This window comes from Saccopteryx bilineata, chromosome 1, assembly GCF_036850765.1.
Source record: "Saccopteryx bilineata isolate mSacBil1 chromosome 1, mSacBil1_pri_phased_curated, whole genome shotgun sequence".
In the NCBI taxonomy this organism is placed as follows: domain Eukaryota; kingdom Metazoa; phylum Chordata; class Mammalia; order Chiroptera; family Emballonuridae; genus Saccopteryx; species Saccopteryx bilineata.
This window is the reverse complement of record NC_089490.1, coordinates 297,995,504-298,002,394: the sequence shown is the minus strand read 5'-3', so window position 1 is coordinate 298,002,394 and position 6,891 is coordinate 297,995,504. Positions and strand designations below refer to the sequence as shown.

At 38.1% G+C, this 6,891-nt stretch overlaps 1 pseudogene; it reads right to left on the bottom strand.

Moving 5' to 3' along the window:
* Window positions 1-781: 781 nt before the first annotated feature.
* Window positions 782-1,843, bottom strand: LOC136320437 (large ribosomal subunit protein uL10 pseudogene; annotated as a pseudogene).
* Between the last annotated feature and the right edge of the window lie 5,048 nt (window positions 1,844-6,891).

Below are 6,891 nucleotides of genomic sequence, written 5' to 3'. Positions count from 1 at the left end.
AGAAGTAAGTTTTCCTTTCTTTCTCACATGCAAAACACATTTATCCTCTTGTAAAGTCCTCAGAGGTCTCATCCTATTACATAGCGTTAGCTCAAAGCCCAGAATCTCATCATCTGCATCAGATCCAGATGTGCATCAGGCTTTCTGAACGGAGTTCTTCAGTTCAGCTCTTTGGATATAGTTCCTCTTGACCTGTTGATCTGTGACATGAAAGTGACAAGGGATTGCTTTCCCATCTACCCATTCAACACAGTGGGGAGATATGGAAAGGGTAGCAAGTATGGGCATCCCACTCAGAAAGGGGGAGATGGGAGCATTGTTCCATGGCAACTCTAATATCTGGTTGGCCAGATATTAGAGAAGTTACTAACTTTCAAGGCAGTAAACACTTCAGTATGTATCTCAGACAAATGAGGTTTAAAAAAATATTATAATCCCAAAAACAAAATAGTAATTCCTTACTGTCATCTATTATCTAGTCAGTGTTTTAAAATATTTCCAATTGTCTCATAAATATATTCGTATGGTATGTTTGTTTAAATCATGATTCAAAACAAGATTTGATTGATATAGCTAAGCCTTGAAATCTGAAATGCTTTCTCATATCATTATCAGCTGCTTTCCAATGATGTGGAATTTTCTGTTTATACCTGTTGGTGTTATATGGCATAATTTTCTTTCTTTCTTTCTTTCTTTCTTTCTTTCTTTCTTTCTTTCTTTCTTTCTTTCTTTCTTTCTTTCTTTCTTTCTTTCTTTCTTTCTTTTTATTTTTTTAGAGAAGCGAGCCTTTATTTTGTTTCACAAATAAAGCTGGCTGAGCTGGTTGCTTTTTGGAGATTAGTCAAAGAGACCGAATCCCATATCCTCGTCCAAATCCTCCGACTCTTCCTTTGCTTCAACCTTGGCTGGGGCTGCGGCAGCAGCAGGAGCAGCAGTGGAGGCGGCGGCCACAGGGGCAGCAGCCGCAAAGGTAGATGGATCAGCCAAGAACGCCTTGACCTGTTCAGCAAGTGGGAAGGTGTAATCAGTCTCCACAGACAAAGCCAGGACCCGCTTGTACCCATTGATGATAGAATGGAGTACTGATGCAACAGTTGGGTAACCAATCTGCAGACATACGCTGGCAACATTGTGGACACCCTCCAGGAAGCGTGAATGCAGAGTTTCCTCTGTGATGTCAAGCACTTCTGGGTTGTAGATGCTGCCATTGTCAAACACCTGCTGGATGATCAGCCCAAAGGAGAAGGGAGAGATGTTCAGCATGTTCAGCAGTGTGGCTTCGCAGGCTCCCACTTTGTCTCCAGTCTTAATCAGCTGCACATCACTCAGGATTTCAATGGTGCCCCTGGAGATTTTAGTGGTGATGCCTCACGCCTGGAAGAAGGAAGTCTTCTCCGGCCCCAGACTAGTGTTCTGGGTGGGCACAGTGACTTCACATGGGGCAATGGCACCGGCATGGGCAGCAGCTAGTACCTTATTGGCCAGCAGCATGTCCCTGATCTCGGTGAGGTCCTCCTTGGTGAACACAAAGCCCACATTCCCCCTGATATGAGGCAGCAGTTTCTTCAGAGCAGGGTTGTTTTCCAGATGCCCTCAGATGGCCTTGCGCATCATGGTGCTCTTGCCCATCAGCACCACCGCCTTCCCGCGGAGAGACATGCGGATCTGCTGCATCTGCTTGGAGCCCACATTGTCTGCTCCCACAATGAAGCATTTTGGATAATTGTCCAGAAGTTGGATGATCTTAAGGAAGTAGTTGGACTTCCAGGTTGCCCTGTCTTCCCTGGGCATCACGGCGGTGCGTCAGGGATTGCCACGCAGGGTTTAAAGACGATTCACTCCCACGAGGAGCCTGGCAAGAGCATATGGCATAATTTTCTATCCCCTGCATCATCTTCCTCTGTCCTCTGCATTTACCCTAAACAAATTTAATTGCTTGATTAGAAATTTCTTTTTGCAGAAAACTTTATGAGTAGTATTATCTATTGCATAATACCAGGGGACTCATAATGTCTTATTGTCTATTGTTATAATATTAAAATTGATTAGTGGGTTCAGGATATCTCAGTCAGGCCCATGTAATATAAAATCCCCCAATTAACCTCTTGCCTAATGTTTTTAGCAATCACTGATGATTATAACTTAAATTCACTATTTTCGGAGGCAGTTGCAAAATAGTGACATTTGAAAAGAAAGACTTTTTTCACTAGCTGTTTGGTTATCCTGAAATATTGTTCACATGAGAGACAAATGAATGCCTGGTTTCTTCTCTTTTATTTACCAATTTTTAGAATTATGATTTGGTTGCCTTAGCAACCTCCAGAGGTGATTAATAAGTATCATTATTATTAACTGAACATTTCTCATATATTTGATGTATTTCAATCCACCACAGTCATTTGAATTTTTTTATTATTATTACTTTTTCTTTTTATTATTAATTTTAATGCAGTGATATTGATAAATCAGGGTATATATGTTCAGAGAAAACATCTCCAGATTATTTTGACATTTGACTATGTTGCATACACCTCACCCAAAGTCAAATTGTCTTCCATCACCTTCTATCTGGTTTTCTTTGTGGCCCTCTCCTTCCCCCACTCCCCTCTCTCTTTCCTCACCCCCTCTCCCCCTCCCGTTACCATCACATTCTTGTCCATGTCTTTGAGTCTCATTTTTATGCCCCCTCTATGTATGAATTCAAATAGTTCTTAGTTTTTTCTGATTTACTTATTCCACTCCATATAAAGTTATGAAGGTCCATCCATGTTGTTGTAAATGATCCGATGTCATCATTTCTTATGGCTGAGTAGTATTCCATAGTATATATGTACCAAAGCTTTTTAATCCACTCATCCACTGGGCTGTTAGACACTTGGGCTGTTTCCAGATCTTTGCTATTGTGGACAATGCTGCCATAAACATGGGGGTGCATTTCTCCTTTTGGAACAGTTCTATGGTGTTCTTTAGGGTATATTCCTAAAAGTGGGATAGCTGAGTCAAAAGGCAGTTCGATTTTTAATTTTTTGAGGAATTTCCATACTGTTTTGCACAGTGGCCACACCAGTCTGCATTCCCACCAGCAGTGCAGGAAGGTTCCCTTTTCTCCACATCCTCGCCAGCACTTATTCTGGGTTGTATTGTTGATGAGCGCCATTCTGACTGGTGTGAGGTGATATCTCATTGTGGTTTTAATTTGCATTTCTCTAATGATTAGTGATGGTGATGTTCAGCATTTTTTCATATGCCTATTGGCCATCTGAATGTTCTCTTTGGAGAAGTGTCTATTCACATCTTTTGTCCATTTTTTGATTGGATTGTTTGTCTTTCTGGTGTTGAGATTTACAAGTTCTTTATAAATTTTGGTTATTAACCCCTTATCAGATGTATTGTCAAATATGTTCTCCCATTGTGTAGTTTGTCTTTTTATTCTGTTCTTATTGTCTTTAGCTGTACAAAAGCTTTTTAGTTTGATATAGTCCCATTTGTTTATCCTGTCTTTTATTTCACTTGCCCGTAGAGATAAATCAGCAAATATATTGCTGCAAGAGATGTCAGAGAGCTTACTGCCTATGTTTTCTTCTAAGATGCTTATAGTTTCATGGCTGCATTTAAGTCTTTTATCCATTTTGAGTTTATTTTTGTGAGTGGTGTAAGTTGGTGATCTAGTTTCATTTTTTTGCAGGTAGCTGTCCAATTTTCCCAACACCATTTATTAAAGAGGCTGTCTTTACTCCATTGTATGCCCTTACCTCCTTTGTCAAATATCAATTGTCCATACAACTCTGGGTTTATTTCTGGGTTCTCTGTTCTGTTCCATTGATCTGTATGCCTGTTCTTATGCCAGTACCAGGCTGTTTTGCATACACTGGCCTTGTAGTATAACTTGATATCAGGAAGTGTAATACCTCCCACTTTCTTCTTCTTTTTTAAGATTGCTGAAGCTAGCCTGACCAGGCAGTGGCACGGTAGATAGAGTGTCGGACTGGGATGTGGAAGGATCCAGGTTCGAGACCCCAAAGTCACCAGCTTGAGCGCGGGCTCATCTGGTTTGAGCAAAAAAAAAAAAAAAAAAAAGCTCACTGGCTTGGACCCAAGGTCGCTGGCTCCAGCAAGGGGTTACTCGGTCTGCTGAAGGCCCATGGTCAAGGCACATATGAGAAAGCAATCAATGAACAACTAAGAAGTCGCAACACGCAACGAGAACCTAACGATTGATGCTTCTCATTTCTCTCCGTTCCTGTCTGTCTGTCCCTGTCTATCTCTGTCTATGTAAAAAAAAAAAAGATTGCTGAGGCTATTTGTGTTCTTTTTTGGTTCTATATAAATTATTTTTGGAATATGTGATTTATATCTTTAAAGTATGTCATTGGTATTTTAATTGGTATTGCATTGAATTTATAAATTGCTTTGGATAATATAGACATTTTAATGATGTTTATTCTTCCTAATCATGAGCACGGTATATGCTTCCACTTGTTTGTATCTTCCTTGATTTCTTTTATCAATGTTTTATAATTTTCCGAGTACAAGTTTTTAGTCTCCTTGGTTAAATTTACTCCTAGGTACTTTATTTTTTTGGTTGTAATAGTGAAGGTGATTGTTTCCTTAATTTCTCTTTCTGACTGTTCATTGTTGGTGTATAAAAAGGCCTCTGATCTCTGAGTATTAATTTTATATCCTGCCACTTTGCTGAATTCATTTATCAGGTCCAGTAGTTTTTTCACTGAGACTTTAGGGTTTTCTATATACAATATCATATCATCTGCAAATAATGATAGTTTTACTTCTTCTTTTCCAACTCGAATGCCCTTTATTTCTTCTTCTTGTCTGATTGCTGTGGCTAGGACTTCCAGGACTATGTTGAATAAGAGAGGTGAAAGGGGGTACCCCTGCCTTGTTCCTGATCTTAAGAGGATTGCTTTTCATTTTTGCCCATTGAGTATGATGTTGGCTGTGGGTTTGTCATAGATGGCTTTTATCATGTTGAGGTATGTTCTCTGTATTCCCACTTTGCTGAGAGTTTTGATCATGAATGGGTGCTGGATTTTATCAAATGCTTTTTCTGCATCTATTGAAATTATCATGTGGTTTTTCTCCTTCCTTTTGTTTATGTGATGAATCACATTGATTGATTTGTGAATATTGTACCAGCCTCGCCTCCCCAGAATAAATCCCACTTGATCATGGTGTATGATTTTTTCCATATATTGTTGGATCCGGTTTGCTAATATTTTGTTGAGGATTTTAGCATCTATATTCATCAGGGATATTGGCCTATAATTTTCTTTCTTTGTGTTGTCTTTGCCTGGTTTTGGAATCAGAATTATGCTTGCCTCATAAAAGGAGCTTGGAAGTCTTCCTTCCTCTTGAATTTTTTAAATAGCTTGAGAAGGATAGGAGTTAGTTCTTTGAATATTTGGTAGAATTCATTTGTGAAGCCATCAGGGCCAGGACTTTTCTTTTTTGGGAGTTTTTTGATAACTGTTTCAATCTCATTTGGTGTAATAAGTCTGTTTAGGTTTTTTCCAGATTGATTTTTGGAAGATTGTGTATTTCAAAGAATTTGTCCATTTCATCTAGGTTGTCTAGTTTTTTTGGCATACAGTTCTTCATAATATTTTCTTACAATAATTTGTATTTCTGTTGTGTCAGTTGTTATTTCTCCACTCTCATTTCTAATTTTATTTGAGTCCTCTCTCTTTTTTTCTTGGTGAGTCTAGTTAAGGTTCATCTATCTTGTTTACCTCTTAAAAGAACCTGCTCCTAGTTTCATTGATCCCCCGTATTGTTTCTTTAGCCTCTATGTCATTTATTTCTGCTCTGATGTTTATTATTTCCTTCCTTCTACTACATTTGAGCTTTACTTGCTGTTCTTTTTCTAGTTCTTTTAGATGCAGGGTTAAGTTGTTTATTTGAGCTTTGTCTAGCTTCTGAAAGTGTGCCTGTAGTGCTATGAGCATCCCTCTCAGTACTGCTTTTGCTGTGTCCCATAAATTTTGAGTTATTGTATGCTCATTATCTCATTTCTAGGATTTTTTTTATTTCTTCTTTGATCTTATTCTTAATCCATTCGTTATTTAACAACCTGCTATTTAGTTTCCATGTGTTTGAGAATTTTTGAGCTTTTCTGTTGTGGTTCATCTCTAGTTTCATGCCATTGTGATCAGAGAAAGTGCTTGATATGATTTCAATCTTCTTAAATTTGTTAGACCACTTTTGTGCCCTAACATGTGGTATATCCTAGAGATTGTACCATGAACACTTGAAAAGAATGTATATTCTGCTGCTTTAGGGTGAAAGGTTCTGAAGATATCTATTAAATCCAGTTGATCTAGTGAGTCCTTTAAGTCTGCTGTTTCTTTGTTAATTTTTTTTCCTTGAGTGATGTTAGTGGGGTATTGAAATCCCCTACTATTATAGTATTGCTGTTGATCTCACCCTTTATATCCATCAAAATCTCCCTTATCTATTTAGGTGCTCCTATATTAGGTGCATAGATATTTATAATAGTTATATCTTCCGGATGGATTGCTCCCTTTATCATTATGTAGTGGCCTTCTTTATCTCTTACTATATCTTTTGTTTTAAAGTCCATTTTGTCTGATATAAGTATTGCTACCCCAGCTCTTTTTTTCACTTCCATTTGCATGAAATGTTTTTTTCCATCCTTTTACCTTCAGTCTATGTGCAGCTTTTGTTTTAAGGTGTGTCTCTTGTATACAGCATATGTATGGGTCCTGTTTTCTTATTCATGCACCTACCTTATGTCTTTTGATTGGATCATTTAATCCATTTACATTTAAGGTTATTATTGATATATATTTATTTATTGCCATTTTATTCTTTAAAGCTGTATTCCTCTTTTGCTATATTCTTTTCCCACTTTGA